The following is a 26863-nucleotide window of genomic DNA, read 5'->3' as shown; positions in this document are numbered from 1 at the left end:
CAGAGCAAGACTTCCTTTAAAAAAAAAAAAAAAAGCAAGCCAAAAATAAATTCCTAAGGCCCTGAAATCACATGAACCCCTCTCCTCAGCCAAGGGCCTCCTAAAGTTGGTTCAGGCCATGAAGGGGAGGAGGTCAGACATGCCTCCTAATACCCTCCTCCATTTTGGAATTCAGGAAAAGCTGACCAGCATTAACATCAACACAAACCTTAAGTCTGCTAAGAAATATTTACAATCTATTTGTTCTGAAGCTTGCTACCTGCAGGCTTCATCTTTATGACAAATCTTTAACTCCTCTACTCCTTATCATAGTAACCAGATATTTCTTTCTGTTGATTTCAGGTCTTTAGATAGTAACTTAACTCTTTTTTTTTTTTTTTTTTTTTTTGAGAAGGAGTCTCGCTCTGTCGCCCAGGCTGGAGTGCTGTGGCCGGATCTCAGCTCACTGCAAGCTCCGCCTCCCGGGTTTACGCCATTCTCCTGCCTCAGCCTCCCGAGTAGCTGGGACTACAGGTGCCCGCCACCTCACCCGGCTAATTTTTTGTATTTTTAGTAGAGACGGGGTTTCACCGTATTAGCCAGGATGGTCTCGATCTCCTGACCTCGTGATCCGCCCGTCTCGGCCTCCCAAAGTGCTGGGATTACAAGTAACTTAACTCTTGACCCAATTGCCAATTAGAACATTTTAAATCTACCTATAACTTGGCCCCCTCTCCCAATTTCAAGTTGCCATTGCCTGCCTTTCCAGATCTGACCAATGTACATCTTCTAGGTACTGATTGATGTATTATGCCTCCCTAAAAAGCATAAAAGCAAGCCATACCTCGCCAACTTTAGGCACTGGACACATCCTTAACTTTGGCAAAATAAACTTTCTAAATTGATTGAGATCTGTCTCAGATACTTTTGAGTTCACAAATGCTGATATTCTCTTCATATCACCACAGTTTTCATTTTTCAAAATTCACACTTTTTTCCTTCCCTGTATCCCAATCCACAGAATTTCCTCAATCCACACTTTTCTTGCAGAAGCTCCATAACATCCTTGCTATCCATAGAGTATCCTCCTTGGGGATTGCTTGGAGTTTAGAAAGGTCTGAGCCAAGTCATAGGCAATCATCTGCTCAGGAACAAAATGAAATTGATGACTCATTTTCCTCGGTTGCCTCTGACAATATTCATTATTTAGCATTGCCACAGCATTATTACCAAATGAGCCAAGAATTGAGGTGTTTAGAGAAAGACTGTATCTGCAGGCTGATGCTACTATGGACCAAACATAGCATTTCCTGAACTGACATGAGAGTGAAAATTCCACAGACTGGGGAGTCCTTCAAAAGGTGCTACTGAGGTTTCACATCAAGGTGCAAGGTTCAATGACCTGGCATATCCCAAGGTCAACACTAAGGAAAGCACAGCTTTGAGGATGAGTCCATTCCTCTAAGAGTCCTGGCAACATGCATCATTAATATGGGCAGTAAAACTTGGAAAACTGCAATGCATCTGATTAATTAAGTCCCCTCAATTTATACAAGCCAGGATTTGAGCAGAACCTGGACCTAGAATGGTGATGAAGCAGCCTCCAAGTTTGGTGATTTGCAAACTCAGTATGCTCTCCTGGAGATCAAGCTTTTGTTTTCTGCCAAGAAAGTCCCATATTCACGCAGCTACAACAGTGACCATGCAGCACATAACTCCCATTTCCCATTTCTGTCAGGTGGAGGAGAGGGTATTTTCAGTGTGTTTCCATAGAATGAAGACAATTAAGTATAGGGCATAATGGAATCCAACTCTCCACGAGCTTAGATTTTCCTCTCTTAGGGTGGAATCTCTAGGGTGAGAGATTGAGCTCTCTACCTTGTGGGGCTCCACGCCGCATTCTCTGGAAGGGACCTGCAGAGGCAAAACATTTGTTTGGTCCATAGTAGCATCAGCCTGCAGATACAGTCTTTCTCTAAACACCACAATTCTTGGCTCATTTGGTAATAATGCTATGGCAATGCTAAATAATGAATATTGTCAGAGGCAACCGAGGAAAATGAGTCATCAATTTCATTTTGTTCCTGAGCAGATGATTGCCTATGACTTGGCTCAGACCTTTCTAAACTCCAAATATTTAAGGCCCTTGATTTGTTTAATTAAACCTGCCAGGAGCCCCAGAACTGCCAGGAGCCCCAGCACAGGGCTGCATGAAGTTGTTAAGCTATTTCATCTTCTATCTCAGGAATAATTAACTTCCCAAGCCCAGGAAACAGACTGTATAAAATTTGGGTTTCCTCAGGATTATTATCATTATTATTTTAAAAATTATACTTCACAGAAACATCATTGCTTCTTTATGGAAACCATATCTGGCTTAAGGCACAGCCTCCCTGGACGCCTTCATCAAGCTGTGATCTAAAACGTGAACAAATCAGCTGCTCTCAGATCTGTTCTACCATGGGAGAATACCCTAAAGGCTTTTCTGTCTACCGTGACGTTCTTAAGACTGAAACCAAGTTTCAGTGAACCTCTAAACAGAAGCCAGTGGAATGGCATGAAGAACTTAGCTCAGCGTTATTGTATTTATCTAAAACGAATGAATAGATCGAACCTGGGGGTTCTCTAAGCAACTTAAAGGAGAAAAGATGATTCTAAAAGTTTAAATCCTTTCTCCGTGAGGTCTCTGTTAGAAAAAAAAAAAAAAGAAAAAAGAAAATAGATGGAAACACTAAATTGGGTTGTTCAGACACCTGCGGAGAACAGGAAACTAAAAACGGGCTGACTTCTGGCTGAATTTAGGACCATAAATCCAGCTAATTGGAATAAAAAACAAACAAACAAAACAGCAGAAATGTCCCTTGGCTCAATTTCCTCACCTGTGATTAACCAGTGGGTAATCCTTTCATTAGGTTAGTTGTCATATGGATGAACGTTTTTCAATAGTCACTGAATTTCATGCATATGGGGAGCGAGGGAAGCAAGGAACGTGGAAGGGAGGGAGGGAATTCTTTCTGCTGCAGATAAAGGGTCAGGGATTCCCCTTTCCAGGGAGAGGGAAGCAGCATCACCTGCTGCAGCCGTCTGCTGATTCCAGGGAGTCTCTGCCGTCAGCTGTTTCCTCCTTGGTGAGGTCATTCTGGCCTCCAGCCCTTCAGAGCCTGGGACGCTCAGTCAGAACAAGACCTTGGAGACACCTTGAATTAATCTTCATATAAGGAGTAAGGAAAGGATCCAGTTTCAGCTTTCTACTTACAGCTAGCCAATTTTCCCAGCACCATTTATTAAATAGGGAATCCTTTCCCCATTTCTTGTTTCTCTCAGGTTTGTCAAAGATCAGATGGCTGTAGATGTGTGGTATTATTTCTGAGGACTCTGTTCTGTTCCATTGGTCTATATCTCTGTTTTGGTACCAGTACCATGCTGTTTTGGTTACTGTAGCCTTGTAGTATAGTTTGAAGTCAGGCAGCGTGATGCCTCCAGCTTTGTCCTTTTGACTTAGGATTGTCTTGGCAATGTGGGCTCTTTTTTGGTTCCATATGAACTTTAAAGCAGTTTTTTCCAATTCTGTGAAGAAAGGCATTGGTAGCTTGATGGGGATGGCATTGAATCTATAAATAACCTGATTAATTCAAGGTGGATTAGAGACTTAAATGTTAGACCTAATACCATAAAAACCCTAGAAGAAAATCTAGGTAGTACCATTCAGGACATAGGCATGGCAAGGACTTCATGTCTAAAACACCAAAAGCAACAGCAGCAAAAGCCAAAATTACAAATGGGATCTAATTAAACTAAAGAGCTTCTGCACAGCAAAAGAAACTACCATCAGAGTGAACAGGCAACCTACAGAATGGGAGAAAATTTTTGCAATCTACTCATCTGACAAAGGGCTAATATCCAGAATCTACAAAGAACTCAAACAAATATACAAGAAAAAAACAAACAACCCCATCAAAAAGTGGGCAAAGGATATGAACAGACATTTCTCAAAAGAAGACATTCATACAGCCAACAGACACATGAAAAAATGCTCATCATCACTCGCCATCAGAGAAATGCAAATCAAAACCACAATGAGATACCATCTCACACCAGTTAGAATGGCAATCATTAAAAAGTCAGGAAACAACAGGTGTTGGAGAGGATGTGGAGAAATAGGAACACTTTTACACTGTTGGTGGGATTGTAAACTAGTTCAACCATTACGGAAAACAGTATGGCGATTCCTCAAGGATCTAGAACTAGATGTACCATATGACCCAGCCATCCCACTACTGGGTATATACCCAAAGGATTATAAATATTCTACTACAAAGACACATGCACACGTATGTTTATTGCGGCACTATTCACAATAGCAAAGACTTGGAATCAACTCAAATGTCCATCTGTGACAGACTGGATTAAGAAAATGTGGCACATATACACCATGGAATACTATGCAGCCATAAAAAAGGATGAGTTTGCGTCCTTTGTAGGGACATGGATGCAGCTGGAAACCATCATTCTTAGCAAACTATCACAAGAGCAGAAAAGCAAACACTGCATGTTCTCACTCATAGGTGGGAACTGAACAATGAGATCACTTGGACTCGGGAAGGGGAACATCACACACTGGGGCCTATCATGGGGAGGGGGAGGGGGGAGGGATTGCATTGGGAGTTATACATGATATAAATGATGAATTGATGGGTGCTGACGAGTTGATGGGTGCAGCACACCAACATGGCACAAGTATACATATGTAACAACCCTGCACGTTATGCACATGTACCCTAGAACTTAAAGTATAATAAAAAAAATAAGTATTATTATCCCAGCATTACTTATAAAGTTTTTTAAATGAAAAATAAAACATTAATACAGCATATTATATTAAAAAAAAAAAAAAGAAGACCTTGGAGACAAAAGAAGGGGCGAAAAAAAGCTCTGAGCGAGTACTTAGGAGAACTGTAGATCAATTCCCCCTTACCTTAATGACGTCTTCATCGGCAGACTTGCATTCTACAGACTCAGACACATCGACCACAGAACCATCCTCCTGGACCCCCACGACTTTGACAGGCACCGAAACAGGCTTCCCGGTGAGAATGGCGGTGTTCAAAACCTCGGTGTCCTAAACAGGAGAGGAGAGGGCTCAGATCAGCAAGCGCGCACCACGGGGGCCAGGGGGCCAGGGGTGTCCACCAAGCTCCCGGCGCCTTCGTTCTCCTTCTGCAATTTAGACAGTTGTCCGAAGGGATGGAGCTACGAGGCACACACAAAATGGAAGGTTCCAAGCAACCGGACGGCGTTCCATCCCAGAGGGAGATAATCAAACCTGACGGTCGGTGGGAATGTCTTCTCAGTCCCCAGGCGCAGGGTCATTCTCCCCTCCCTGCCCTCCGCTCCCTCTGCCTCACTCCACCCCCCACCCTCCGCCCCGCAGACTCACACTTAGCACACCCGTTCCTTTCAGTGCTTTTCAAATCTTGGCTCAAGGATCATTTGGGAAGTGACTACCTATTTTCTGGGCCTATTAACATCATGAACATAGACTTCCTTGTGATTTTAAATTGGGAAAGACAACAGCAGAAGCAACAGAGGAGAACGAGTCAAACATCACAAACCTCCGCACACCCACGCTGACCACCAACACCCCACCTCCCCGACACCTCCAGAACCCCAGAGATCTCCCTCCAAACCCAGGTGAGAGACAGGACTAACTGGATTTTCTAGGCCAAATGGGAGTCCCTAGGCCTGGCTGAGAAGGTGACTGCATCCACCTTTAAACACCGGGCTTGCAAGGTAGCTTACACCCGACCAATAGGGTAGTGGAGAGAGCCCACTAAAGAGCTAGTTGGGCAAAAGCAGGAGATAAAGAAATGGCCAGTCATCTATCACCTGAGAGCACAGGGGGAGGGGCGATGCTCGGCTATAAACCCAGGCATTCCAGCCGCTATGGTGACCCTCTTGGGTCCCCTCCCTTTGTATAGGAGCTCTGTTTTCACTCTGCTAAATCTTGTAACTGCACTCTCTTCTGGTCCTTGTTTGCTACGGCTGGAGCTGAGCTTTAGCTTGCCATCCACCAGGGCTGTCACACACCTGCCGCTGACTTCCATCCCTCTGGATCCAGCAGGGTGTCTACTGTGCCTCTGATCCTGCCAGGTGCCCATTGCCACTCTAGACTGGGCTAAAGGCTGGCCATTTTTCCTGTGCGGCTAAGTGCCCAGGTTCGTCCTACTCGAGCTGAACACTAGTCACTGGGTTCCACAGTTCTCTTCCATGACCCAGGGCTTCTAATAGAGCTCACCGCATGGCCCAAGATTCCATTCCTTGGAATCCATGAGGCCAAGAACCCCAGGTCAGGGAACACGAGGCTTGCTACCATCTCGGGAGCCCTGGGAGCAAGGACTCCTGAGTGACACAGGTACTTCTACACGCAAAGTGGTAGTTTCTTTCTTCCTCTGATGATCTCCTGGTGGTTCTGTAGTTTTTATCATGATAATTTATCTCGAATCTATCTACATCCTTCATCCACTCTACCAACTCCCACATTAAGCCATAATCTCTCACGTGGACAACTGATTTCTCTGTGTCTCCTTACAACAAATATGGTTTTTTAAATATTTGCATATATACATACATATATATAATTCAGATTATTTATTTCAGCTGAAAACAAGTTAACAGCATTCAGCTTCTCGTAAGGTAAAATCCAAACCTGCTGACATGGAGTGATCCGTCCCCAGCCCACCTCTCTAGCTCTGTTTTGCTCCCTTCTCTCTGTCCCTCACTGCAATCTTCTTAGTTCTTCTAACAGCACAATCTCAATTATGTCTTCTGAGCTTTCACATGCAGAGCCCTCCACATAAACACACCTGGCTGTGCTTTCAGCCTTCAGATCTCTGCATGTAGGTCCACTGCTGAAGAAAAGGACGTGTCTGTCTGCTCTTGGTGTGACCTAAGACACTCCCGTTACTAGGTTTCAAGGTATTTCCCTGCATGGTTGTTACCGAAATTGTAATTATATAATAATTTTTATGTTTATGATATTTACCATTTAGACACAACAGACTCTACAACTCACAAGGGCATGAGACATCTCTGTGCTGAAAACCCAGGTTGATATCTGGTGTGTGAAAAGCAGAACAGAAGAGAGGGCACGTGTATGGGGTCTGGGAACGAGAACGCCTGATTTTGAAATCAGCCTGCCCTCTGTTTCCACGAAGATTGTGTGTATGTGTGTTGGGGGTCAGGAAATGAACGTAAGAGATTCCATTTGGGTCTGTGTTCTCTGCATTCTTGTGCCCATTGCTTCTCCTGATTCTGGTGACCCTGTTGATTCACACGTCCAAGCCCTGACAGTAAATCACAATTACAGAAGCATTTTCTCTAACTCCTTCCTTGTGCCTTAGGATGACCACTCCAGCGAAGCTCTACTCAACTACAACTGTTACTTTGTTATCTTAAATAAGTCTACTTATATACATTTTGGCTAAATTAAAATTTAATAAAGCTTCAAGTTGCCACAGAACCAGCAAGCAAATGACAGCTGTTCAATGAAAACCTAAACCTGATTAGATGGCCACACTGAGAGAAATACTCTAGAGAAAAGGCATAGAACTATTGAAACTCAAGTCCACATTAATGCCTTTATTTAAATATGAATAAACTGTTCTGTGGGGTTTTACTGTGAACTGGCTGGTGCCTTGGTGACTGCAGTGAGCAGTGAGAGATTTAGGTGTAGGCTCTGGCTGCTTCCCAGTCCTTTGGTCAGGCCAGATGGATGGATGGATGGATGGATGGATGGTGACAGAGAGAGGCAGAGCAGAGCAAGATGGAAGGAAAAGCAATGCAGAAAAACAGATGAAGAAGGAAGGAGGAAGGGTGAGAGAGAGAAAGCAGATATCCTTGTAAAGAGACCATATAAGCTTAAATGATTCAGGAACAGACAGAGAGAAAGAGAGAGGGAAAGAGAGAACAGCTGAGAAATAAACTAGGAAAAGCATAAGGATAGAGAGGCTTAGTGAGAAGCAAACGGACAAAGGCAGAGAGCTAGGGAGGCAGCGACAGGGAGGGAGCCAGACTGAAAATGGCAGGTGGAAAGTCAAAAGTAGCAAGCAAGCAAGAACAAAGAAATGGAGAGAAAGGTCTTGACATCTCACAAGTCAGAGAATCTCCAGCTCTGAAAAAAGTGAATGACCTTTGGCTTCATGAAAGGAATGCATGTGCAGTTAAAGCCTATTGATGGGTGTGTTCTATGACTGTACAGCTGAGGCTGAAGTAGCTCCAGGCCATCACTGAAGCTCCTCTTCAAAATAACAGGACACTGGGGAGAGCATCCCCCCCAAATGAGGGGAGCACCTCACGGATCTGCTACTCTGTCATATCCACCAAGATTTTCTGATGGCCACAGACTCAGGGGACTAATCTGTCTCATAAGCATAGATGCAAAGTCCTCAACAAAATGTTAACCAAATTCACAAAGTATAAAAAGAATTCTACATCACAGTCAAGGGGAATTAATCCTAGGTATGCACATCTGGTTCAACATTAAAAAATCAATTAATGTAATAGTAGGCTACAAAAGAAAAAAAAGCACATGCTTATAGCAACAGATGCAGAAAAGGCATATGAAAAAATTCAACAGTCATTCATAATTTGCAAACACAAAAGTACTGTTGATATACTAGGAATAGAGGGGGACTTCCTCAACTCAATAAAGAATACCTACACAAAACCTATAGCTAGCATTATACCTAATGGTGAGAAACCAGAAGTTTCCCTCTAAGATCAGGAACAAGGCAAGGATGCCCACCCTCACCACTGCTTGTCAGTTTTATACTGGAATTTCTAGCTAGCACAGTAAGAGAATAAAAGGAAATAAAGGAAATCCGATTGGGAAGGAAGAAGTTAAACTTTGTTTACAGATGACACAATTATCTATGTAGAAAATCTGAAACAATCAACCAAAAGTGAACAAAAAAGAATACTAGAACTAATAAGCAATTATAATAACGTTGCATGATATAAGGTTAATATACAAGTTTCAGTAACTTTCCTACAAACCAGCAGTGAACAGGTGGAATGTGAAATTAAAAACATAATACTATTTGCATTAGTACCCTCAAAAATGTAATAATTGGATATAAATCTAACAAGATATGTATGAGATCTTTATGAGGAAAACTACAAAATTTTGAAGAAAAAAACTTAATCAATGGAGAGATATTTCATGTTCATGTACAGAAAGATTCAGTATTGTTAGGATGTCAGTTCTTTTCAACTTGATTTATAGATTTAATGTAATCCCACTCAAAATGCCAGCAAGTTATTTTATGGATATCCACAAATTGATGCTAAAGTTTATATGGTGAGGCAAAAAACCCAGAATAGTTAACACAATATTGAAGGAAAAGAATCAAGTTGGGGAACTGACAAACTTGACCTCAAGAGTCAGTATAAAGCTACAGTAGGCGGGGCGCGGTGGCTCAAGCCTGTAATCCCAGCACTTTGGGAGGCCAAGACGGGCGGATCACGAGGTCAGGAGATCGAGAACATCTTGGCTAACACGGTGAACCTCCGCCTCTACTAAAAAATACAAAAAACTAGCCGGGTGAGGTGGCAGGCACCTGTAGTCCCAGCTACTCGGGAGGCTGAGGCAGGAGAATAGCGGGAACCCGGGAGGCAGAGTTTGCAGTGAACCAAGATCTGGCCACTGCCCTCCAGCCTGGGTGACAGAGTGAGACTCCATCTCAAAGGAAAAAAAAAAAGGCTACAGTAACCAAGATAGTGTGGTATTGGCAAAATAATAGACAAATAGCTCAATGGAACTGCTTAGAGACCCAAGATATGGATACACATCAATACAGTCAACTGATCTATGACATAGAAGCAAAGGAAATACCATTAAAAATGATAGTCTTTTCAACAAAAGTTGCTCAAACAACGGAGCATCCACATGCAAAAAATGATTTCAGACACAGACTTTACACCCTTTTTAAAATTAACTCAAGATGAATCACAGACCTAAATATAAAATGCAAAAGTATAAAGTTCCTAGAAGGTAACACAGAAGAAAATCAACATCATGTTGGGTTTGCCTATGACTTTTTAGATATTAAACCAAAGAAATGATCTAAGAAAGAAAAAGTTAATAAAATACACTTTATTAAATTTAAAACAAAATCTGTTCTGTGAAAGACACTGTTGAGGGAATAAAATAAGAAGCCACAGACTGATTTGCAAAATACCTGTATGAAAAAAATTATTGTATCAGATATACAAAGAACTATTAAAACTCAAGGATAAGAAAACAACCGAATTAGAAAATGGGCCCAATATCTTAACAGACACCTCACCAGAGAGGATATGTCAAATAAGCACATGAAAAGATGTTCCACATCACATGTCATCAGGAAAACGAAAGCGAAAGCAGCAATTAGATACCACTTCACACCTATCAGTATAGCAAAAATCCAAAACATTGGCAACACCAAATACTGGTGAGGATGTCGGGCAACAGGAACTCTCATTTATTGCTAGTGGGAATGAAAATGGTACAGCCACTTTGGAAGAGAGTTTTGTGGTTTCTTACAAAGCTAAACATTTTCTTATCATATAACCCAGCAGTTGTGCCTCTTGGCATGTACTGAAAGGAGCTGAAAATGTAGGTCACACAAAAATCTACAGGGATGTTTATGGCAGCTTAATTCATAATTGCCCACACTTGGAAGCAATCAAGGTGTCCTTTGGTAGGTGAAGGGACAAATAAACTGGTATATCCAGACAACGATAATGAGCACTAAAAGGAAAGGAACTATCAATCCATGTCTCCAAGTATGGATGAAACGATGCATATTACTAAGTGAAAGAAGCTAGCCTGGGAAAGCTACATAAAATATGGTTCCAAATATATGACATTCTGGAAAAGGCAAAGTTATGAAGACAGTAAAGAGATCAGTGGTTGCCAGGGGTTTAGAGAAGGAAGGGATAAAGAGGATGAGCATAGAGGATTTTTAGGGCAGTGAACATTAATACAACTCTCATTTCCTTTCCGGAATCATAATACGTATTAGCCTATAAACCTTAGAAGGGCTCAAAGCTTTTGCATTTTGTCCCTCCAATCTTGCCCAAATCAGTTCTCCTATAAGATTTCTGATCTCCATTAATTGCAGCTCTATATTTTCTGTTTCTAAAAGAAAAAAAAGAAATCTTCATCTCTCATTCTCTTACACCTAAGATGATATCTATCCATCAGCAAATCTCGTCTCTACCTTCATGAATTAAGAATCTGAACCCTTCTTGCCGCCTCTACCTCCAGAGCTTCCTCCCTGACCCAAGCCCTTGTCATCTTTGCCTCAGTCACTGCAGAGCACTCCAAAGTAGCCCCAGCTTTTGCCCTTATTGCTTGTTGGCCTTTGCTTGACAAAAGAGTAATCCTGTTAAAATGTCTATCAGCCTCTTCTTCTCAAACCATGTTACACACACAGTCAAAGCCTTTATAGAAGTGGAGTCTCTAATGTGGTCTCCCATGTTCAACACAGTCTCTCCCCATCTCTCCTACTCTCAGACCTATCTCCCTCTTCTCCCCTTGGTCTCACTGGTCTCCCTACTGTTCCTTTAACACACCAGACCCATTCCTGCCTCAGGACCTTGGCACATGTCACACTCTCTACTGGACTGCTCTTTCTCCAGGTGTTGGCAGGGCTTGTTTAACCCTTTCCTTACATTTTTAGTTGACTTTTTCAGGGCAACTTTCCTGAAAAATGAATCTTTACACATCAAAATATTATTTCATGCATCTCTGCTTTTATTTTACTCCTTAGCAACTTGTCTAACAGTCTATACATTTTATTTATAGATTGGGTCTACTGTCTTTCTATACAGAGCCAAGGATTTCTGTTAATTTTTTTCTGTTCTATATCCCCAGTTCCTAGAATAGATGAGGTGCCCCACTGATAGGTGTTGAATGAATGAACAAATGAGGGAACAATCTTGTTAACGATGTGGACTGGACACTGAAGCTCCATGTAATTTCTTTCTTTCAGATGGAGTTTCATTCTTGTTGCCCAGGCTGGAGTGCAATGGCGTGATCTCAGCTCACCACAACCTCCACCTCCCAGGTTCAAGAGACTCTCCTGCCTCAGCCTCCCAAGTAGCTGAGATTACAGGCACATTCCACCACTCCCGGCTAATTTTTTTGTATTTTTAGTAGAGACTAAATAGGTTTCTCCATGTTGGTCGGGCTGGTCTTGAACTCCCAACCTCAGGTGATCCTCCCGCCTCGGCCTCACAAAATGCTGGGATTACAGGCATGAACCATGATTTTTATACATATGGCTAAGTGATTTTTATACATATGGCTAAGCACACTCAGATGTTCAGAATTAAAACTACTGAACGTTAAAATGAAATACTATGTTTTACCTATTGAGCTGGTAAAGACTTATTTTCTATAAAGTAATATCCTACGTCAGGGAGGGTATAGTGAAAGGAACATTTCCTATACTATCTATTTCAAAGTCAATTAACACAGTCTTGCTCCAGAAAACTTTGTCAATATTTAGTAACTGTCTTAACATTGCTTATGCAAAGAGATCTGGTAATTCATTTTAATAAATCAACCTAAGGAAATAACCAGAGACATGAACAAAAATATGTAAAACGATATTCACTGCAGCATTGTTAATGGTATAAAAATAAATATTCTAAATACCCAACAATAGAAGGATTAGCCAAATGATGCATGTCAGCTGAATGGTGAGATATCATATGTCATTAAAATCATATTTAGAAAGGTATTAGTAACGCGAGAGAAAAGCTTGCAATATATTGTTACAGCAGACTGAAATGGCCTCAGTTCTTCCATCTAAGCATACACCAATGAGCCTCCTCAGGACTGGATATACTTTCCACCCCTCTAACTTTTGGCTCAACCCTGTTGATTCGCTTGGAAACTTAAAATTTCCAAAGTGATTTGCTTTGGCCCATGACAGGTAGGTAGAGGAGACAGCACGCCTGTCCTGAACCTTAGCTGTAGAAGTCTCATATATTTCTGTTGACCCTCATGTGCTTCTGTCATCATCCTGAGAGATACACAGGCTGAACTGCTGTCCCAGGAGAAGGACATGAGACATGTGGCACGAGCCACCCCAGCTGAGTCCCGAGGATGAACTCACCTAGATCATCTGTAGGAAAGATTCACAAAAAAAAGAAAAAAGAAAAAAGACTGCTCTTTTAAACCACTGAACTTAACTAATATAGCTGTATACTTTAAAAAGGCAACATGTCAAGAATGGTAATCATAGTAAATATGCTTTCATTTTGTTGAGAAAAAGATAGATGCAGAGAAGAAACTAGAAATAAATTCATCAAAAGTTAATTGTGATTATCTCAAGGCAGTGGGAAAATAGATATTTTAAAATTTTATTCCTTGTAATTTTCCACGTTTAACAAAAATATTAGTCACTTTCACAATCAGGAAAAAACAAAACTAGAATTGTTTCCCTGACAGTTCATTTGTGTCATTTGTATGGAACAGAGAGGTGGTTTTAGTGTACGGTAGCAAAGCAGTGTTGTTTAGTGGGAAAAAGAAATTGGATCTGGAATTAAAAATCCTGGGATAGGCTTCTCTCTCAAACCCATCTGCCTAGGAGATACTGTTCTGAGCAACAGAGAAGTGAAACGAGCCTAAGACACCTAACAGGGCAACTGTAAGGATTATGTGGAAAAACAAACATTTATGCAGGAAGGTCATTTAATGATTAATCCAGATTTTAATTATATCTCAGTGAAGCAGGAGAATAGGATTTGGAGGCAGGGAACCTAAGGGCAATTTATGCTGACTTCCTAGAACTGAATCAAAAGGAAAACCCCACCTTTCCATATTCAAGTAACAAAAGGATCAGAGGCTACTACCTTTGCAACCCGACCCCCGTTTCTGTGTTGCAGATGAGAAATGGAAAGTACCTCTGATTGGTCCCCTCCCACAACCAGTCATACTGGTCACAGGCCTAGTCTTCGTTTGCATAAGGCTGTAACTTTGTAACTTCACTTCAACCTCTGATTGGTCCCCTCCTGTGACCAATTGGACGTGTGCATGGGGTCTAACGTTGTAACTTCACTTCAGCCTCTGATTGTCCACCTACTGCAACCAGTCAGACTGGTCCCAGGCCACTCCTTCATTGAGTTGGGTGTAACCAAGTAACCAATGGGAAACTTCCAGAGGGTATTGAAACCCCAGAAAATTCTGTAACCAGGACTCTCGAGCCTGCTCCCACTCCACAGAGTAAATCTCCACTTTTGTACTTTCCAGTAAATTTCTGCTTTCAGTGCTTCATTCTTTTATTGCTTTGTTTGTGCATTTTGTGCAATTGTTTGTTCAAAATGCCAGGAACCTGAATGACTTGTATTTCAAGTGATTCTGACAAAAGTTGTCACTTGACTTCACAGTAACATCAGCCTGAGGTCCAGTAACAACTTACGTCATGATCGCTTGAAACACTTTTTAAAATGCTGGCTCCTGTTCACCCCCTCTCCCACACATCAGTCTGGGAGGGAAGCCCGGGAGTCCACATTTTAAATGAAGTTCCCAGGTGTTTCTGAGTCCCATTAAATTACCAAAACCATCAGTCTAAATCATGGAATGTTTTCCAAGTATTTACCTTGCTTAAGTCTAGCTTTAAAAAGATCATTCTTTGATTCATCAAAAATGTAACTTGGGAATGGCCTTGGGAAATATGTTTAAATACAACAGATAAATAAGAATTCATAGTGGGAAAATGCATATATTTGCGGAATGTGTTCATACGTGTTCGTAGCAATCGTGCTCCAGTCAGGACACAGACACTACATCACAGGCTTGAACATTAAGCTTTTAATATAAAAATTATCTGTTGAAAGGGATGAAAACTCTTCAGAATATAAGGGGACTTCAAAAAGTTTGTGGAAAAACAAACTTAAAAAATAAAAGTAAAAACTATAAACTGTATTTCTGAGCATAAACTCCATCAAGTTGAAGACGCTTTTGTGAGAGACGTTGCCAAACATTTAGTCCATCCCTGTAGAACTGAGGGTCTTGGAAATGTTACCATGTCAATGTAGTCTTTTCACATTATGAACTGAAGAAAAACAGGTAAATAGGTTCCTTTAAATATAGATTTTTTTTTTAATTTCAGAAAACAAGATGTCAGAAGAAACCAAATCAGAACTGTAAGGTAGATGCCTAATGGTTTACCATGTAAACACTGGCAAAATTGCCATTTTTCCTTATTTTTTAATTTCGATTATTATTTTTTTCTTTTTTTGAGACAGATCTCCCTCTGTCGCCCAGTTTGGAGTGCAGTGGCACAATCGTAACTCATTGCAGCCTGAAACTCCGTGGCTCAAGCAATCCTTTCACCTCAGCCTCTCAAGTAGCTAGGACTATAGATGCTCACCACCACACCCGGTTAAGGAATTATTATTATTATTATTATTATTATTATTTTATAGAGAAAGGATCTCATGATGATGCTCAGGCTGGTCTCAAACTTCATGGGCTTAAGCAATCATCCCACCTAGATTTCCCAAAGTACTGGGATTCCAGATGTGGGCCATCATGCTCAGCTGCAAAATTGCCCTTGTTTGATGAGAGGAATGAGCAGGAGCTTTATATGGTGATGGTGGAGAAGGACTCTCTGTTGAAGCTTACTTGGGTGTTTTTCTGCCGAAGCTTTGGCAACCTTTCTTAAAACACTCTCATAATAAGTTGATGTCATTCTTTGGCCTTCCTGAAAGTTAAGAAGCAAAATGCCTTCAGCATCCCAAAAAACTATTGCCATGATCTTTGCCCTTGATCAGTCCACTTTTGCTGTGACTGGACCTCTTCCACCTCTTGGTGGCCATTGATTTCATCATGCTTTGTCTTCAGGATAGTGCCAGTAAAGCCATGTTTCATATGTTTCATCTCCTGTTACAATGCTTAAATGCAGTGCTTCGGGATCTTGATCCCATTTGTTTAAAATTTCCAACGAATGAAAGCTTTGCTGTTCTCTGTGGCTGACCTGGGCAAAGTTTGGCATCCACGGATTGGACTCCACTGATTGGAAAGTTTGCTCAACTGTAATCATCAACCAGAGTTGTGTAAGCTGAACCACTTGAGATGTCTATGGTGGTGGCTGCTGTTTGTGCCATTTATCATCTGTCCTTTTCAATTAGGGCACAAACAAAAAGAACTTTTTTCCTGCACATCGATGTGGATGGTCTGCCATTGTGGGCTTTATTTTCCATATCATTTTGTTCATTCTTAAAATGATTTAACCATTTGTAAACTGCTAATTTCTTTTAGGCATTATTCCCATAAATGTTTTTTAGGGTCAATTACCTCATCATTCTTACACCCAAGTTTTATCATAAATTTGATGTTTGTTTTTGCTTCAGTGTTAGCAGAATTCATGTTGCACTCACAGAGGCTTTTTCTCAAACTGATGTTTTTTTATTCTTGCTGCCTTAAACTAAATCCTGCTCAGCTATGCTATAAAAAGTCAGTAGGAGTTTATTTTGACAGAAAAAATGGCTTGAAATCCATACATAATTTTTCCATAAATATGAATTTTCCATTAATTTTTGAAGACTCATTGTACAGGAATAATAAATGGAAGGAACAGCTACTACCTGTAGGTCTAAAGGAACATACCCAAAATGTAAAAAAATATAAAGCATACTTCCTCCCAAGCTGAAATTCAGACCTCATTGAGCTGGTGTGGCTGTACCCTATTGCCTGGTTGAGAAGTGTGCTGAGTTTCTTGGGCCAGAGCTGGTTCCCAGCTAATGAGCAGAGTTACCCACTGGTGGGCCAGTGAAACTCACTGAACAATGAACACCACCAGGCCTCTGCAGGCTACTGGGAGCTAGGCCAGAGGAACAGAAAGAAGACATTGTAATCAGGAAGAAGAGTCCTTCCTCAGCTGTTCCTTTCACTGTCTCTCTAACGCCTCCCCTTTGGAAAAGGCCAATATTGCATCAACTGACAAAGGAGAAACGTTTACAGGGTCCAGCTCCAAGACCATAAAGCAAGGAGGGACTGGTGGAATTGGAGCTGACAGGCAACAAACAGAATTGGCAGAATTACTTTTTCTAGAAAGTTCAAGAACACCTGTGTTCAAAATTTCCTGTCATACCTTGCAACACTATGTATGGTGTTAATTTTATTTTTGTTATTTTGAATGTTCTAAATCTGTTATTAGTGAGTCCGTACTATTTGAAAAGATGTATTGGGTAGTGATGATCATTCATTTTAGCAGAACCTCAATTTTTGAGGGAGCAAATGAAAACATAGAAGATAAGTAGTCAACATCACAAAGCATGTCAAATATGAAGTGAAAAAATAAAATAAAAATTGTCTCCCATGGAAGTGCTTAAGGCATTCATTCATATTTATGTTTTCCATGGGTCTTTAGATCAAGATAATAGAGCAATTAACTATATCTAAAATATTTTAAACGTCTTTGTGCTTAATTCTTATGGACAGGGAGAGCTGAAATTCACTTTTGAAATGGGGCCTGCTTGCATATTTTTCTACTTTCTCTCCACACTAAAACAGGAACAAACGCAACTACTTCCTACTGGTGATAAAATGAATGAGCACATTCATGAAAAGCTCCTCAACTCACATAGCAGGTTATGAAAGGAAGAGTGATTTTCTGAGCCTTTGGGGATGCAGAGTCATTGAGAAGCATTAGTCTTAATTAATAACAGAGATTAAACTTAAACATGCTTGGCAGCTGTTCCAATATACTTTTTGGTTATCACAACAAGCATACTTTATATCTACAGTGATAGACAACATGTAACAACAGTTGTCAAAAATCTGATGATGTGATATTTACATATGTAGTTGGTATTAAATGCTTTATTTTTGAAAATTCCTTGGGGCTAATTAATGTTGTTGCCTAATGAGAAGTTTAATGGAGATCTTCAGTGATAATAATCGTAACCAGTCATCAGTGCTTTATTTATGTCTTCATTAATGATGCCATCTAGAGAACAGAAATTGAGACTTTCAGAAAAACCGAAATCTAGGGGCAACAAAAGTAAAACAGGAAATCACATAAAGTGGGGGACATTAAAGCATAATACAAATTCTGCTCCAGGCATTGCTTAAATGATAAAATACAAAGGCATAGGGAAGACCAGTAAAAATCCAGGGAGAAAACCTAGCAAAAAAATGAGGCAGATTTCATAGTTTGAATCTAGGCAGGTTAACTGTTAACTAAAACAAAAGTAAATTTAAAATTTAACAATACACAGACAAACAAAACATATTCTACAGTTGTTACATTTTGTTGTCTACAAAGTTTTTTTTTTTTTTCAATCAAAAAGTAGAGAACATTTTAAAAGACAGAAAAGTGTGGACCGTAATTCAGAAAGTAGAAGTAAAAAGAAAAAGATCCTGCCTGATCCCAGATGCTGAAGTTAGCAGACATGGATTTACAGAAGCTTTTGTAAATATATACAAATAATTAAAGTAAAAACATATTCAAAGAAATAAAGGAAAAATGGTATCTATGAGAGAAAGCAATTGTAACAGAGAAATGTATACTACAAAAATATGAATTTTAGAGTTAAAAAAGCAAAATAACAAAAATGAAAAATTTACTATATTGACTCACCAACATATTGAGATGTTGAAAATATGTATTAGTAAAGTTGAATATACCTTAAGAAAAATAATTATATCTTAAGAATAAATAGAAAAATATTAAAGGTAGATTAGCAAGACTTCTTGGATCTTTGAGACAATACCAGATAGCCCAACATCCTTGTAATTCATCCGAGGCCAAATGAAGACCAGAAGAGAGAAAGAGACAAGGAAAGGAAAATAAAATACATAAATAACAGTCAAAACTCATTAATTTGGAGAAAAATGTTAACGTATAGGTCTAAGAAGTGCAACAAACCTCAATCATTTTAAACACAAGCACACCACATCAGGGCACATTGTAGTCAACCTGCAAAGCACCAAAGAGAAAGAGAAGATACTGAACTCAGCCAAAAAATAAGTAAGTATTAAGATACATTACGGCCGGGCGCGGTGGCTCAAGCCTGTAATCCCAGCACTTTGGGAGGCCGAGACGGGCGGATCACGAGGTCAGGAGATCGAGACCATCCTGGCTAACATGGTGAAACCCCGTCTCTACTAAAAATACAAAAAACTAGCCGGGCGACGTGGCGGGCGCCTGTAGTCCCAGCTACTCAGGAGGCTGAGGCAGGAGAATGGCGTAAACCCGGGAGGCGGAGCTTGCAGTGAGCTGAGATCTGGCCACTGCACTCCAGCCTGGGCAGCAGAGCAAGACTCCATCTCAAAAAAAAAAAAAAAAAAGATACATTACATAGAAAGAAACAAGATAACAATTAACAGCCAATTTTAACAAGAAACAAAGAATAGCATAATAACATGTTCCAATAGAACAGAATAAAAAGAGTGAATTTACTGATACAACAACATGGATGGATGTCTAAAACGTTACTAAGTAAAAGAAGTCAGATGCAAAAGAGTACAAACATAAAGAGTTCATTTATTTCTTGCATATGACATGTTAGAAAAAGGCAAAACTATGTCAGAAAGCAAATCACATTTGTCTGTGTCTGGAGTTACGGAACAGGAATTTCCATCAAAAGATCATAGGGAGATTTGGGGGATATGATGGGAATATTATATATCCTCTGGGAAGTAGTGGTTACAAAGCTGTAAACATTTGTAAAGCTGATTGAAGTGTATAACTAAGAAAGATGAAATTCACTGTAGGCAAATTATATCTCAATGAAACTGTTCTTTTAAAACATATCTTGTTTCTAGTGTCCTGAAACCATTACAAGTCAGGATTCTTTTGATCACAAGAGAAAAAAATCCATTTATTATCCTAATCGAAAAATAGTAATTCATAAACTCTTGTAAGTGAACATGCCAGAGATAGCTTTAAGTACGGATGAATACAAAGATTCAGAGTTTGACTGGGAATTTGTTCTCTTCATCTTTCGCCCGTGCTTCCTTTGTGAGGGTTTTCCTCTCAGGCAGCATCTCCCTTCATAGGAAGATGGCAGCTGGAATCTAGGTTGTTCTGACAATAGCCTTGGGACTGATAATCACTGGACCATCATAGGCCAGGTGATGTGAACCTATCACGTTGACTAGAGAGACGGTATATGCGAGTTGACTAGAACCATCACCAACTAAACCTCATGGTCCAAGAGCCAGGAAGAGATGGTTTATCAAAGGAAACTCAAGAGTGTTACGACCAGAATAATTCCTAATCAGCAGGCCAGTGCAATGGACATCATTCTATGTGTTATGATTGGGAAAGGAAAAGCAAGCTCACCTTTTATGGCCATCTTCCATGTTCTGAGGATGTATTCTAAATGATTCATGGATTCTCATGGCTACAACCATTGCAGCAGATATGAAAAGATTTATTCCAGCTGCAAACTACAGATAATTTCCATAAGGCTCCTCTTACCTAACTCATGGGCAACAAGTGCATGTGCAAGTTCCTGATGCAGTATAAAGTGTAAAGTGCAATAGTCTTTGAGTCACTTCATTTATACCATCATTAACTCACCTTGGGCAGCAAGCCACATGCATGGTCCTTGCCACAATACAGCAGTCTCTGTGCAACCTTATATATGCCAACATTGAGCCTCCTCCCTTTGTGATTATGGTGCTCCCACAGCCTTGAAGTTTGAAGTTACTCAGCATTTGATAGTGCCTCTCTCCTGTAAGTCAAGCCCAAGCTAATAGTCACTCACTCATGCAGCCATTTGAGCAATAACAGTAATCATTTCAAACCTGAGTCCCGCTCACTCAGTGCCCTTGTTCTAATCCTATTCTTCTCTGGAAGACAGGGGCCTTGCTAGGTATTCAACAGTTACTGTGTTATTGAATTCTTGGAACGCTGAGATGCCTGTGTATAATCATCCCTATTTCATTGTCCGTGCATGATCTGTCCACACTTTATACCCATCGCCTCCTCTACCATCCCTCTGTGGCTTTCCATATTGCCCTGGTCACATAGACCTCCTTGCGGTTTCTTTAAGACACCAAATAGGCATCCATTTCAAGGTCTTGCTAATTGTGGTTTCTAATTCCTGGAATGGATCTCTCCAATATACTAGTTATATTCATTCTTGCACTTCCTTTGAGTCTTGCTGAAATAGCATCTTATGCTTCCATGAAAGACTTCTATGGGCACTCTACGTAAAACAGCATCACACTTAGTGTCTCAAATAGATTGCTAAATAAATTTACTTACTGGGTTTTAGAGATGAATAACTTGGAGCTCAGGGTGATTACAAGTCTTAGCTGAGCAGGCATAGCTGAAAAGCAGTACAGCCAGGATTTGTATCTGTGTTTTTCAGGCTTTACACATGCCCTTCGCATCACACCACACTTCTATCAAACATTGAATACAATGGTTTCACCTTAATCAAACCAAATCTTAGAAATATCTACAACATAGAAAACTGATGAAAGCAGTGCTGCTGTCTGTTGATGTGAGAATCTGAATCTGTTGTATGAAACTCATGGAACAGTTTAGAAACCATAGTCTGGGCACACCTGGGCCTCAGAACTCACCGACTTCGATCCCTGCACACCTTGGCTCGGGACCCTAAAACTCAGACAGTTTAAGGGGCGCCTCTTCAGGTGACACAATTTGGGCCTCCCAGCCCTTTGTTCAGAGCCCTTTCCACTGATGATGGTAGGTACAGGCACAACCAACAGGTCATAGACTGCAGATCAGGACCCTTGTCCTAGTCTGGAAATGGAGATTTTTCTGAGCAACAATTTCTCCGAACAATTGGTTTTTATTCTCCGTGGTCTCCATCCAACAATGATGAAAAAGGCCAGGCTCACCATAAAAAATGAGGACTGAACCCCAGTTAGCTGACATAATTATAATGGTTACAGTTGAGTTGATTAAGTCATTGTCATGTGGCAGGTACTGTTAAAGCTCACTATTGTGTTAATTCATTGACTCTACCTCATGCTATGAGGCAGTGTATCTCTCAGTCCTACTTTGGTAGCAAAGATCACAGCAAACCTCAGTGGTTTCACACACAAAGATGTTTTTCTGATTCACTGGTTTCCTGACCTATGTACTAATCACTGATTAGTTGAATATTCCCAACCACACGATTACCACAGCAAACCCAGGAAGGTGAAACTGGAATATTGCTAGTCATCATGGTAGAAAGAAAAAAAAAAAAAACTATGGATGCCACTGGTGATTAAATGCCCTGCAGCACGAGTGACATGTTATTACTTTTGTTCACGAATCAGTGGTCAACACTGCATGACTCTATGGCCCCACCTAGCACTTAGACAGTAAGGAAACGCAGCCCCACCTGTCTCAGTCAATACTGGCTGCTATAACAAAATAGCACAGATTCATTGACTTAAAAACAAACATTTATTTCTCATTGTTCTGGAGGCTGAAAGAACAAAAATGGAGTGTCAGCATGGCCGAGTTCTTTTTTTTTTTTTTTTTTTTTTTTGAGGCGGAGTCTCGCTCTGTCGCCCGGACTGGAGTGCAGTGGCCGGATCTCAGCTCATTGCAAGCTCCGCCTCCCGGGTTTACACCATTCTCCTGCCTCAGCCTCCCGAGTAGCTGGGACTACAGGCGCCCGCCACCTCGCCCGGCTAGTTTTTTTTTTGTATTTTTAGTAGAGACGGGGTTTCACTGTGTTAGCCAGGATGGTCTTGATCTCCTGACCTTGTGATCCGCCCGTCTCGGCCTCCCAAAGTGCTGGGATTACAGGCTTGAGCCACCGCGCCCGGCCATGGCCGAGTTCTTGTGTGGACTCTTTTTCTGGTGTACAGACAGCTGCTTTCTCACTGTTTCCTCTCACAGCAGAGAGAGGTCACCTGTCTCCTGTCTCTTCTAAGGGCACAAATCTCATTCTTGAGAGCCCCGTCCTCACGGCCTACTCATCTCCCAAAACCTTCACCTGCATGTACCATCCCACTGGGCGTAAGGGATTCAACGTAAGAATTTTGTGGACACAATCAGTCCGGATGCTCTTTAGGGCATCAGTCCACATGCCCTAAAGTCAAAGAGCTAACATATGGTGAGCAGTACATGTGCCTGTCTCAAACAGTTGCTGATCCACTAGGTATTGATATGAACCCGATTTTATAAATAAGAAAGTTGACAGACAGAGAAGGTGACATCACCCAAATTCATCCAACAAACGAGTGGCATAGCTGGGATCTGAGATAGTGGTCTGGTGCCAGAGCCCGCCTCCCACGTCACACCTTGTCATGCCCCACTGTGTGGTTGGCAGCATTCAGCTGGAGTCAGCCTGTGGTCAGTATTGTGGTTTCCTCTATAAAGAGCAGATAGAGCACTGTTGTCATTCCTTCCCAGCCTCCCCACACAAGAAGGATGGTATTTTTACTGTACCCTAGAGGTTCTAGAAGGGAAAACTAGAATGCCATTGGGATTCTATGGGCTGATGAGCCCTGTCCAAAAGGGCCTCCACTGGGAAAAGGTAGAAGGAGACTTGGGATTTTAGGGTGCAGTGATCCTCACTAGATGCCAGTGTGGTCTCTTACTGCTAAACCTTTCCAGTCCAGGAAGTGGTCTGGGATGTAGCATCAGGCCTGTATTGCTGAGCAGGCTCTCCTGACCTCCTTACCGGTCACCACCTCTGCACCTGGTGTCTTGAAACTGAGCCTGGCCCCAGACACACCACCCACTCGTGAGCTCCTAGCATCTCCCTGTGGTGGGGGAACTTTATGTACTGCGACTTGGGTCATTACATGAATTGTGAGCAGGGTTCATTTACTTTAATCACAGATGTTTACAAAACAAATATCTCCAACTGAACACACACACACACACACACGCACACACACACACCCCATTCATGCTGACAGTAGGTTCCACTTCCAAGCTAGGAACAGTTGCTCAAAGAACTTTAGGAGTCAGAACTAAAAGTCAGATGGGACAATTGGCCTGAGTTTGAACTAAGCAAAGACCTCAAGGATAGACATTGTATCTTATCTCCAAATAAACCCATGTACACAGAGGGTATGTAGCCACAGAAACACCTCGTCAGCATTAAAATAAGAATATGGTCTCACCTAACTGCGTACTTCAGTCCCAGTGTCATGTATCTATTGGGTATTTGCAGAGGTGATATCTACCATAGTTAAAGCTGTGACAGCACGGACCTGCCAATAATACTAGTGGAAGTCAGACACACACACCAGTGCACACAGAGAAACATCAGCCCTGCACATTTGGGAAACTCTATTTTTGAAAAGAAATCCCATAATTTTCTTTTGAATCACGTTAGTGTTTTTTTATGTGGGTTAAAGCATTGGTGTAATAAACATAAACATTTAAATAACACCACACTTTTTAAACCCTGTTTTTATTAGTTTTCCGTGGTACTGTAACAAATGACGATAAACTTAGTGGCTCAGAGCAACATACATTTATTATCTGAGAGCCTGGAGGTTAGAAGACAAAAACAGGCTTCGCGGGACTAAAATCAGCTGTCCACAGTACTGCATTCCTCCTGGAGGCCCAGGGAAGAATCTGCCTTCAAAGCCAGAAATGCTCAGCGCCGTCTTCCTCGGGTTGTGTCACTCTGGTCCCTGCTTCTGTCACAACACCTCCTTCTCTGACTCTCTGCCTCCCCTTTTTCATGTAAAAGCGTTTGCGATTAGATTGGGTCCACCTAATAATCCAGGATTATCTCCTTAATCTCAACGTCCTTAATTTCATCACATCTGAAAAGTTCTTTCTGCCATGTAAGTTAACATAATCACCAGTTCCAGGCATTGGGATATGGACACTTTGGGATTAATTATTCTGCAGTGTTCTTTTTTTAAAAAAAAAATGTTTCAGAAGCTTTGTACAGAGAAGTGTTCTTGGCTTTCTTCTCCCCTGAGGTCCATGCTCTTGGCAGGGGCTGTGGTCGCAGACAACACACTCTCTGTTGTGTTCCAGAGACACTCACCGCCAGCAGCCAGTGGGACCGGAACCCCAGAAATGTTCTCCTACCTGGGATGCTCTAATGTTCTCCCACCTAGGTACTAATGTTCTCCCCCCGGGATACCTCTAATGTTCTCCCACCTGGGAAGCACCTCGCCTGGAAAACACACTTCAAAACTCCACGGGGTGACTGAGAAAGCCTTTTTCGTTACCCTAATTCTGGTTTTCTAAACCAGAATGAGAAGCTCATTATTTCAGGAAAGAAAGCATGAGTCTCAACAGAGCCTGTTTGTGTAAGGTCTGTATTTTGTTTGTAAAGCAAAACATTTTGGATATCTCTATCTACCTATCTATATAGATACATGAAACCAATTTTTAATAGATGTAGAATTTCAGTTTTACAAGATGAAAGGAGTTATGGGGTGGATGGTGGTGATGGTTGTACAGTATTATGAATGTGTTTAATACCTCTGAACTGTGCACTTAAAAATAATGAAGATGGTAAATTTTATATGTGTATTTTACCACAATAAAACATAATTCTATAAAACTGAACTAGAAGGTGAATTGCTTTGTTCTGAACACATCGAAGATGCATGCTAAATGTCATTCCCAGGAATACTTGACTAGAACGCAAGGGCCTAGCAGTGTGGTCTTGGGCCAATCTCTCCACTTAGTGGGTCTTGATTTTCACAACTATAAAATGGGCATAATGTCAATTGCCATTCTGGATTATCCACCCAAGTGCTCAAGACAAAAACCTATGTGTATCCCCTACTTTCTCTTTTCTCCTGAGCCCCCACATTGAGGCTCCTAAGTCCTTTCAGTTGAGAAACATTTAATTAAACCCAGCCTCTTCTGTCCACACCAGTGCCACCACCAGGATCCAAGCCAGCACCACGTCCTGTGGCAAGGGCTTCCCAGTGGGCTCCTTGTTCCTGTCTGAAGCCTGAAGACTGTTCTCCTCGCTGCAGCCACATCGCTTGATCCTTTCAAAGCTCACATCTGATTATGGCACCACCAGCGTTAATGTCATATGGCTTCTTACTGAGCTCAGGATGCAGACTCCAATCTTTATGGCCTTCAGGACCCTTCCCGGTCTGACCCATCTGAGATCCCAGCTGCATCTGGCCCCTCTCAACAACCTCTTCCCCCTACCCATTATCCGGCCACACTACATGTCCCCTGCTCTCTCTGTCCTGCCGTGGAGCATTTGAATTGTTCTTCCCTGCCTTGAATGCTCTCACCATGTCCCCTAGGTCTAGTTGGCCCATTCGAGATTGTCATTCATTCAACAGTTGTCAACTGGGCACCCACTGCGTGTTTGATCATGGGTTTAGTGGGATGCTTATGGGATGAACGTCTTCCCCCAACACACACACACACATGCACACACACACACACACACACTGCTGCCAAGTCCCATGTGTTTTACCAGGGTTAAGCTGACCTTAGTCCTCTACCACCCACCAACCAGCCCCAAATGCAACCACTATAGGAAAAATGCAAGAGCAGTGGACATGAGGAGAAAGGACAGGGAAAGGAGAAAAAAGAAAGAAAAGATAAATATTTTTAAAAATAAAGGAGAAAAGAAAAGGGATGGAATGAGAGAAAGAAGGAGGAAGGCTGAAGGCATGCTCCTCAGAAGATGGCATCCAAAAAGTCAAGGTGGCTGCAACTGTTACCTCCGTCTCTCTTTCAGGTCTTATTTTAACATACATTTGTTGAACATCCACGAAGCGTCAGGTTCTCTTGCAGCTGGTGCGTATATAAAAGTACAAAAACACCTATAATCCCAGCACTTTGGGAGGCCAAGGCGGGCAGATTACGAGATCAAGAGATGGAGACCATTCTGACAAACATGGTGAAACCCCGTCTCTACTAAAAATACAAAAATTAGCTGGGCGTGGTAGCAG

At 41.4% G+C, this 26863-nt stretch overlaps 1 long non-coding RNA gene across 1 annotated transcript in view; it reads right to left on the bottom strand.

Moving 5' to 3' along the window:
- Positions 1–2895: 2895 nt before the first annotated feature.
- Positions 2896–26863, bottom strand: part of LOC117089187 — an 84533-nt gene continuing 60565 nt past the window's right edge. Inside the window, exons 3-4 of the long non-coding RNA XR_004439492.1 lie at positions 4880–5098; positions 2896–3165 (exon numbers count right to left, since the gene is read on the bottom strand). This is a non-coding gene — a long non-coding RNA (uncharacterized LOC117089187). The remainder of the gene's footprint in view (positions 3166–4879; positions 5099–26863) is intronic.

Source organism: Trachypithecus francoisi, unplaced genomic scaffold, assembly GCF_009764315.1.
Source record: "Trachypithecus francoisi isolate TF-2019V2 unplaced genomic scaffold, Tfra_2.0 Lachesis_group11, whole genome shotgun sequence".
Taxonomy (NCBI): Eukaryota; Metazoa; Chordata; class Mammalia; order Primates; family Cercopithecidae; genus Trachypithecus; species Trachypithecus francoisi.
This window is presented reverse-complemented; position numbering and strand designations above follow the sequence as displayed.